The sequence below is a fragment of the Lathyrus oleraceus genome, chromosome 1, assembly GCF_024323335.1.
Source record: "Lathyrus oleraceus cultivar Zhongwan6 chromosome 1, CAAS_Psat_ZW6_1.0, whole genome shotgun sequence".
Taxonomy (NCBI): Eukaryota; Viridiplantae; Streptophyta; class Magnoliopsida; order Fabales; family Fabaceae; genus Lathyrus; species Lathyrus oleraceus.
In genome coordinates, this window is record NC_066579.1 from 167,048,860 (window position 1) to 167,059,704 (window position 10,845).

Sequence of the window (10,845 nt, forward strand, 5' to 3'; positions counted from 1 at the left end):
GGTCAGAAGAAAAGCCAAAAGAAGGAAAAAAAAGTAAAGTGCTATGAATGTGATGGGTATGGACACATTAGAACAGAATGTGGTACCTACCTCAAGAAGCAGAAGATGAGTCTTGCTGCCACCTGGTCAGATGAGAGTGATACGGAGGAGGCTGCAAATATTGTGACTGCTTTGACAGGAAAATGGGGATCTGATGAAGACTCAAGTGATGATGAAGTAACCTTTGAAGAATTGGCCTCTACCTACAGAAAGCTGTGTCACAAAAGTGTAGAGCTGTGCAAACAGGTTGATAGCCAGAAGAAGGAAATTACTCAACTTGAGAATGAGAAGATAGAATACTTGGAAACCATCTCCAAATTAAAAACAGAAGCAGTGGTTCTGAATGCCAAGCTTGACAAAAATCCACAAGCTGAAAATCAGAAGATAGCACAGCTGGAAAGTGAGAAGGCAGACCATGCAAAAATCATCTCAAAATTAAAGACTGAAGTCATGTTTCAATATTCTAAATTAGAAGAGATGACCAAGTATGTAAGGATGTTAAGCAATGGGTCTGACTCCTTAGACAAGATTCTTCGAACTGGACAAATAACAGGAGACAAATCTGGTATTGGGTATAATAACTCAAAACCTGAGAGCAGTAACACTGGTGCCAAACCTCAAGCAAAATTTAAGTGCATTCAAGAAACTGTGATGTCACATCATATGTCACAGCACCAAAGGAGAAGACAGTTGAAAGGAAAACACCAAAGATGGAGATGCCATTACTGTGGGAAATTTGGTCATCTAAAGCCATTCTGCTATAAACTGTATGGCTATCCCAGGTCTGCTCAGGATCACCATCAATTTAGACCCAAACATCACATGCCTATCAAAAAAAATAATGGGTCCCTAAGACTAATGTCACAAGTCTGATAGCTCACAGTCTCCTCAGAATCTCAGCTAAAGAAGAATGGTACTTTAATAGTGGATGCTCCAGACACATGACTGGAAACCAAGACTTGCTAACTGATCTGAATCAACATACTTTAATTCATGTAACCTTTGGAGATGGAGCAAAAGGGGAAATCAAGGGAACATGTAAGCTTGATTGCCCTGGAGTACCTAGACTTGACAAAGTTCTACTAGTCAAAGGGCTAACTGCAAACCTCATAAGCATTAGTCAACTTTGTGATCAAGGTCTGAATGTTAACTTCACCAAAACTGAATGTCTAATCCGGGACATAAAGAGTGAAGTAATTATGAGAGGAGTCAGGACCAAAGACAATTGCTACATATGGAGATCTCAATTGGAGTGTCCCTTAAAACATTGGGGGAGTACAGATGTCCTCAAGAGTGATGAAAAACAAAGCTGGGGAAAGTGTCACACAAAGATGTCACACCAGAAGTCCAGAGGAGAAAAGATTATGATGGCTCAAAAAACTGAGAAGGTAGACCAAACAGGTGGACACTTGACCAGTCACAGGGAGAATGGAACTGTTGGGACTAAGCCCCAAAGGACTATGTGCAAACAGGCCATGGATAATATGGATAAGATATGGGTGACACCTGTGAAAGATAGCAGTTGGGCTCAACTGGGTTGGATGAACCTATTACTGTTTGACAATGTTACACATGATGTCATAACATTGTATTATAACTTCCTGAATGCTGAAGCCAGGTCCAAAAGTCAAATTCAACACAGATGGACGAAATACTCTTCTAGATATTATCACTCCATTAGGAAATTTGTGAAAGACAAATTCAGAGGTCAAGAGTTTGGACTTGAACTAGCAGACAAGCTTACAAGGAATTTGGGTAAAGTTGATTATGAGGAAGGGAAATTAGGGATTTGGACTCTTGAGAAATTAAGGCAATTAAAAGAAAAAAATAAAAGAAATAAAAATAATGTCTGCCTTTTTAAAAGAAAGAGCCACATTAATGATAAATCATTCCCAAGCTTTGAAAACAGTATCTATTCCCTTAGCACACGCTACCCAAACTCAGCAACTGCCATTTCCGTTCAACCTCTAAGGAAAGCTCAGCTAGGGAAAAGAAATCTTCCTCAAAAGTCCAACAACATGTCACAACATCCATCGTCATCTGATTCCAAATCCTCCCAACATGCAAAGACTCTATCCATGGAGTTTATAGATGATGATATAATGGACGTCACCCCTCTGTGCATGATACCGGGCAACACCACAGGTACCTCCTCCAATGATGGAGATAAGCAAGGTAATACCTCTAGTAACTCCTCTCTTCCTAAAGACATGTATTACACTGATCGCGCTATAAGGAGACTAGTCACTAGAATACTGAGTGAAGGACATAAAGTTGAAGGGGTCTCTACCCCTCTGTCCAGAAGGGAACCTTCTCCTAAGAGAAAACCTCATGCTGATAAAAATGATGATTCATCTAGATCAGAAAAAGAGGTGGCTGCTGAAGGGCTTTGCTCTCTAGGTAAAACCCTACCTAGCAAGAAACAAAATGTGCCTCAAGAAAATATTATTGACCTGGAGGAAGAAAGCACTGAAGGAGAAGATGATCCTTTGGTCCATCTGGTTAAACCTAGCGTTGCTGAAAAACTGAGAAGTAAGAAAGGAAAAAGTATGGCTAAAATGAGAGCTGCTAGAGTGAAGAAAACTGCAGGAGTAGAACCCTCAGAACCCTGGAGCAAGGTTGAGGTTGGAAAAAGAAAAGAGAGACACAACTCTGATTCTGAAGAGAATGTTAAAGATGATGTCCCAGACATCTCCCATGCAAAAAGGCAGGCAGTTCAGAAATCTCCTAGCAAGGGTGCTACTGTCCATCTAGACAATATCTCCTTTCATTTGGAAGATGGAGCAGCAAAGTGGAAATATGTCATTCAGAGACGAGTAGCCATTGAAAGAGAACTGGGTCAAGAAGCTGTAGAGGTAAAGGAGGTTATTGAGTTGATCAAAAATGCTGGACTCATGAAGACTGTGGCAACTCTACCCCAATGCTATGAGGGGCTGGTTAAAAAGTTTATTGTTAATATCCCTGAGGATATTCATGATAAGAACAACAGGGAGTTTTGCAAAGTTTTTGTAAGAGGCAAATGTGTAAAATTCTCACCAAATGTCATCAACAAGTTCCTAGGAAGGGGAATGGATGGAGGAGTAGACTTAGAAACCACAGACAATGAGGTCTGTAGGACTATCACAGCTGGCCAAGTTAAGGAATGGCCTATTAGAAATCACTTATCAGCTGGAAAACTAAGTGTTAAATATGCCATCTTGCACAAGATTGGCTCAGCTAATTGGATTCCTACTAATCATGCATCTACTATCTCCATAAATCTTGGAAGGATCATTCATGCTATTGGAACAAGGGTTAACTATGATTTTGGCAAGTTCATATTTGAACAAACCATTAGACATGCTTCTACAAATGCTGTGAAGTTACCCATTGCCTTCCCTTCCCTTATTTGTGGCATAATCCTAAGTCAACAACCAGGGATTCTGAGCACAAGTGACATACCAAGTAGGAGAAAATCCCCTCTGTCCATCCATTACAAGCTGTTTGAGGGAAGTCATGTCAATGATGTCATGACATCTGTTAAGAGGGAGCCTGCATCCAAAGGAAGTCTGATTGATCAACTGAAAGAGACATGCAAAGAACTGGACAATGGTATAAGGGTGGCCAAGGCCAGAAAAGAAGCTTTGGAAGTTCTTATCTGTAGCCTAGAGAAGGAAGAAGTAGAAAAGACTGGGAAGGACTCAACTACAAGATCAAAATCCCAATCCAGTGGAGGTTCTGGAAGCCCAGAAAGTTCTGAAGGTACAGGTGAATATGAAGTTGAAGGTGAAGAAGATTCTTCTTCTGATTAATTGTCCCTGGCTATTTTGAAGACTTGGAGGGGTGCTGCTGCTGTTTGGAAGGCTGTTGTCTTGTTTGATGCCTGTTATGTAATATTTAGGGCTCTTAATGAGTTCCTTGGATTTGTTCATTATCTCAGCTGTCTGCTGTGTATAATGATGTTGTGTACTTCCTGAATTTTTGTTTTAACATGCTTAATGTTATAACATCTGTTTTAACTTTCTCTGCTAGACTAATAGACATTTATTTTGTCTGATTGGTCACCTTTGGTCAATTTTGACTAAAAAGGGGGAGAAGTGCTTGATGTGGAAGTTGGTTGTGGCTGAACAGAAGTACAACTATTATTGGAAGAGGTGCACAGGTGTTGATGTTATAGCAGATGTCAGTGTGACATTCTGGCTGGTACAGGTGCTAGAGTTACAGTAGCTGTTTTTGGTGAATGCACAGATTTAGGGGGAGAAGAAGTACCCTGGCGCATTGTGCATTTGTGTGTCTTACTAGTTGCATCCATAACTAGTAATTCTGTTGATTGCTGCACAGTTTTAGAGGGAGGAGAAGTACCCTTGTGCATGTGTGTATTACTAGTAGCCATAGCTAGTAATTATTTTGCTTATGCTGCTGATTAAACTACTGTTATGTGGTTTAACTGCTGATAGTTTAACTTGTGAATAAAAAGGACAGATATATGTTTTAGCCAAAATTTGCCAAAGGGGGAGTTTGTTGATTCTAAGAGTTGGCAGCAATTTTGGTAAAACAAAGAGTGTTCACAAGATGTCTTGTGTGATGTCTTAACATGAGATATCCTATGTACCTGCTGGAGTTGAAGAACATATGCAAGCAGGATTGTTTCAGAATGCCACTTACAATGCTAAGGCTTCTGATATTGGATGTACCTGCTGGAGCTAAATTGGAAGACATATGCTGCAGGATTGTTTCAGTTGACATATTCATTGTCATGGTAACTGATATGGTTGTACCTGCTATAAAAGGAAACTGGATTATGCAGGATTTTTCCAGATGTCAGACCCGATGTCATGACATCCTGTACACAGAACATTCAGTATGAATGTCTGGTGTTTTGTGATTGCACAATTGGTGGCAATCATTGGTTGATTGAAGATATGGCTAGCTGGCGCAATCTATCAGGGATATCAACCAGATTTGTTTATTTTCCAAGGAGATCTTTACAGCTGATATGAAAAGATTTAATTGGAAAATATATTTAGGGTTTTCAAGCTGTCCAATGTTTCTATAAAAAGGGACTTAGAAAACCTGATTGTACACACAACCAAGACTGAGCGAAATTTAGAGAGAGAGCTAGGGTTTGTGTCTGTAGGTCATTCAAGTCATCCATAGATGATTGAATTGGACTGATTTGTCTTCTTGATCAAAGCTTTGAAGCAAGATCAAGAGTGTGTCTTCTTGATTGAAACTGTGAAGTAAAATCAAGAATATTGTAATTGAAAAGTATTTTCTTTTCACAAGGGATTACTGTAATCAATCACGGGTGTGTGATTGTAAGGGAAGTGAGTGGGTTCTCATATCTAAGAGTGCTTAGGTAGAAATTGCACGGGTAGAGATTAGGTGAGAAAGACTGTAACTTGGTGAAGTGTACGGATAGTCTTTGAACTAATTCTATTTTAGTGGATTTCCTTCCTGGCTTGGTAGCCCCCAGACGTAGGTGAGTTGCACCGAACTGGGTTAACAATTGCTTGTGTTGATTGCTTTATAATTCTGTTTATTATCCATTGTGTATTAACAGATATTAGTGTCGTGACATTACCTTCGACATCTTATATCTGATACCAGAATTTCACTAACCATGCAGATACCCTCCTTGAGTCCACCATATCGAAGATATCAATACCGATTAATGACACCGCATCAAGATCAATCTCTATGGTTCAAGGAGCACTATGATCGCAACCTTCGATCCATAGTGTTGTATCACTGTAGTGCATCAGAAGCTCCATTTCCCCGTAGTTTCTGCAATCACCATCATTTATGGTTCCACAACAGAACAGTGGTATCATCTGTGGGAATCGACTTTGAATTCCTACGATTTCCAGAATTTCACGTTCGGCTCTTAGATTTAAGCTCTAAAGAGATCTCCGGCGAAGAAATTAAAGTTTCACAAATTTGAAATCTCATATTTGAGCTTTCTGGATCCACTAAGCTCTGATCCGACATCGAACAAGTTATTTACTTCAATTTTGAGCCATCTTGAAACGACACCAATGGGAGCCTCAGATTGAAATCCCATCAGAGAACGTCTCAGTCGACCGGGAGCATCAACCTCGAACGCTGTGGAAAACCGATTATTGGACGCCTTCGGATTCAGATTCAGATTTGCAAATCCGAGGTCGGTCTGGTACTGTGTCACCCTCGGTTGAGCGGTGTCACACGTTAGATCCTTCTAAGCACACCTTCATCTAGGTCTCATCAAATTAGATGGAAAATTAAAACTGGACGCAAGCAAGGTCAGAACGAGTTACCCCTTAAAAGGTGTGTCGGGTACGACACCACCCTAGACAATCAACGTCAAGTATCTTACGGTCTTAAAGGCCTCACGTCAGGTATATTGTTATCGTAACAACAAGAGCCCGATCATGGACAATCAACAAGGTTATGGGACCCTAGAACAATAAGGGAGTTACGAGATAAGGAGCACCTCAGACATGAGGTAATTCAGAAGTCAACCTACCAGTTGGACGCCATCCATTGACCTATCCTCCTTCAAACACCTCAGATCCCTTATAAGGGAAATGCACGACTTGGAATCAGGGAACAACTTCAAAATATGGGTGTTGGCCCAATTTCGTCTCGGCCACATCCAAAGCCAATGGCCCAACCCTCTAGAGTCAGACGAGCATCAAGCCACTCGATCAACACATCCGAGGTCAAGTACCCATTATACACTCGTGCCCCGCCGCAAGATTTAAATTAAGGCTTAATATCCTTTTTAGTCTCGTATCTTAAGTTCGGGATTCATTTTGGTCCATTAACTTAAAAAAAATGTATATATTGGTCCTTTAACTCTTTAAAATATATAATGTTAGTCCTTTTCATGAAATTAACGAAGAATTTTTGAATTTTTCTGTCGCTAATTAGATGCAAAGGACCAATATGCTACGTTTTAAAGAATTAAAGGACCAATATGAATCTTTTTTAAGTTAAGGAACCAAAATGAACCTCGAACTTAAGATACGGGACCAAAAAGATATTACACCTTTAATATATATATATATATATATATATATATATATATATATATATATATATATATATATATATATATATATATATATATATATATATATATATATATATATATATATATATATATATATATATATATTTCCGTTTTGCTTTGTCCCCTCTTTAGGGCGATAATGTCATACTCTAATTTTGTCCTACCAATTTATTGCATTGCATTTTCTTTTTTCATTTCGTCTGCATCAACATGACCATTGCATTTGATTATAGATTTGTTAGAATTTTTGGGTCACAATTGTAATATTACATGTGTCAGAGCCATTATGTAATTAGTCAAAGTTATAGTGGTCTAATTAATAATAAATTTGTGACTAAAAGCATAAATATCATGAAAGGTAAGATTAATATGAATATACCTTAAGTCAATATCTAATTTGATGATGGAGAAAATTAGAATATTGAAAATTAAGAAATAATCCTAAGGTTATTTATAGGGGTTATGGTCCCCATTTGTAGGTAACCCAAAATGACTTATCAGAAATTCTCTCTTCATCCCCTCAAAGGAGAATCAAGGAGTCATAGAGAAACTCTACAAATTGGAAGATCAAATACGTGCAAACGCTTTTATTCTCGGGTTGAATTCTGATATGGGTTTAAGGGATATAAGTTGATGAGTTATCGACTAATAGGGATTAGTTTAAAGTTATGTTCTTGATTTCTATATTGATAGAATATAAGGTTATGAACAGATCTAACAAGTTGTATTAAGGTCACCCATTTCAGATTCAATTTATTTTTTGGGATATTTTTTTGGAATCCTTATTTTCTAAAATTGGGATTTATTTTTAATTTTACAATTGGTGTAAGGTTTATGTTTTTTTAATGCTAATTATCAATCATTGAATTTTGTTTAATTTGAAACGATACAATCATTGATAGTTCAAAAATTCATATTTGAGATTATCAATCACACCTTCTGTTTTATATATAAAATATCAGTTTATATAATGTAAGGTTTGTATATGTTATGGTTTATATAGGTTAAGGTTTATATATATATATATATATATATATATATATATATATATATATATATATATATATATATATATATATATATATATATATATATATATATATATATATATATATATATATATATATATTCTGGTTTAATAAAATAAAGAATATAAAGGTATTTTTGTAGATGGTTTATATATTATCGTTTATATGTTATATAAGAATACCTTCCTTGAAGTATTTTACATATATATTTATTCTTTATTTTTCATACATGTTTTTATATTTATTATTGATAGTCTGCAATAAATATTGGATTTTTATTGTTGTTTCGGAAGATGAATATAAAGGTAAAAGAATAAATACTTGCTTTGTGTTCAAATTTGGCTATGAATTGTATTTTTATACAATAATTTAACATATTTTAGTAAGTAGTTAAAATAAAAAAGTCGTCAAAGTGACCTCTTTTATAGAAATTGCTTATGAAAAATGTTTTTTTTTGTCTGTGTGTATGTTTGTCCACCCGAGTATTAATTGACCCAAAGGACAATTGGTAGTTGACCGTTTTTTCATACGCATCTATGATGGTAAACATGAGATAATTATAAAATTCATATGTGAATGATAAATCAATCCAATGAGAGGTTTATTATTCAACACTTTTTTTATTATCAATGTTTGACCGTTGCAACAAGAGTACCAGTAACAGTTAATATTAGTATTCAAAGACTCAATATTGATGGTGCACTAGGTATATTGAGATGAGTTATGCCATTATTTGAACAATATTGATGATTCGTTTTTTCTTTTATGTGACTATATATAAAATGTTTAATTTTTGTTCTTTTTCAACTATAATTACTTCAATATTTCCTAATCTGAATTCGGTTTCAGTCCTTAATGAGATTTTTTTTAAAGAATGGAATGAGAAGATAGAAATTATTCTTAGTTGCATGAACTTTGACCTTGCATTAAGGTTGGAGCAACCACCTTCTCCTTCGGAATCTAGTACCTCTGAACAGAGGAAAAATTATGAGAAGTGGGATTGCTCTAATCGCATGAGTTATAAGAAGTGGGATCGCTCTGAGGTCAATTTAGCTTCAGTACCTTGAAATACTTGGTGGTCAGACTTTGGAGCAACTACTAACATCAGTGTTTCAATGAAGTATTTCCTGAACTACCGAAAGACAAATGATGTTGAAAGATACATCTATGTCGGAAATGACAAGTCGGTGGAGGTTGAAGTTGTAGGGCATTTTAGATTATTGATGTGTACCCGATTTTATTTGGATTTGAAAGACACTTTTGTAGTTCCGTATTTTGACGGAATTTAATTTTAGTTTCTTATTTGGACAAATCAGTTTATCTGTGTTTATTTGGGAATAATATGTTTAACTTGTCTTTTAATTCAAATATTGTTGGAATTGGTTCACTTATGAATCATGATAATCTATATTTGCTTGACACAATAGTTACCTATGGTGAATCCTTAAATGTGGAAACATGTGGTAATAAGCGAAAATTGATAATAATAATTCAAAAGCATTATGGCACAAGCGCCTTGGTCACATCTCTAAAAATAGAGTTGAGCGACTAGTTTCTGATGGAATGTTAGATTCCATTGACTTAACGAACTTTGATGTTTATGTTGATTGCGTTAAAGGAAAACATACCAAACCCAAAGAAATTTGGTGCATATAGAGCTGTAGATGTCTTAGAATTGATACATACAGACATCTGTGGACCATTTCCGACACCTTCTTGGAATGGTCAATAATATTTTATACCATTCATAAACGATTATTTTAGATGCGCATACATATTTCTTATACATGAAAAGTACCAATCATTGGATATGTTCAAATCGTTTAAGGCTGAAGTTGAGAATCAACTCAACAAAATAATTAAGAAAGTCAGATCTGACAGTGGGGGTGAATATTATGGTCGATATGACGGTTTAGGTGAACAACATCTCGGGCTTTTTGCCAAATACATAGAGGAATATGGAGTTGTCCCACAGTACACCATGCCAGGATCACCTAGCATGAACAATGTTGCTGAAAGACTGAACCAGACTCTTAAGGATATAGTAAGGAGTATGAGTTGTCATTCTACCTTGCCAGAGTCACTCTAGGGAGGGACACTAAAGTCTACAACTTATACTCTAAATAGAGTACCAAAAAAAGCAGTTGTCAAAACACCTTATGAACTTTGGACCGGGAGAAAGCCTAGTCTGAAACATTTTTATGTATGGGGATGTCCAGCTGATTCAAGGCCTTATAGACCAAATGAAAAGAAATTGGACTCCCGAACAGTGAGAAATTACTTTATTGGATATTCTGAAAGATCTAGGGGCTACAAATATTACGATCTCAAATTAAATTAAATTTTTAACACGGGAACAACCACATTATTTGAGGATATTGAGTTGAGGGAAGAATAAGGTTATAGATTTTGTTTTAGAATAAGAATCAGTAACAATTCCAGAATTGCTTCATACAATTGATTTTGATCAAGCAAGTATGGAACCTCCACAAGATATTATTGATTGTCCTCCTACTCAAGATGGTTTGGTAATTCATAAAGAACAAACTCAAAATCCTCAAGCACAAGTTTTATAAGAACCAATACCTTTGCGGAGATCCACTAAAGAAAAGATAAATGATATTCTGAATTATTACATAGTCTTTATCCAAGAACATGAGGAAAATAATGGTATGATGGAAGATGATCCAATCAACTTCCGTCAAGCCATGCAATATTCTAACTCAAAAAAGTGGATTGAAGCAA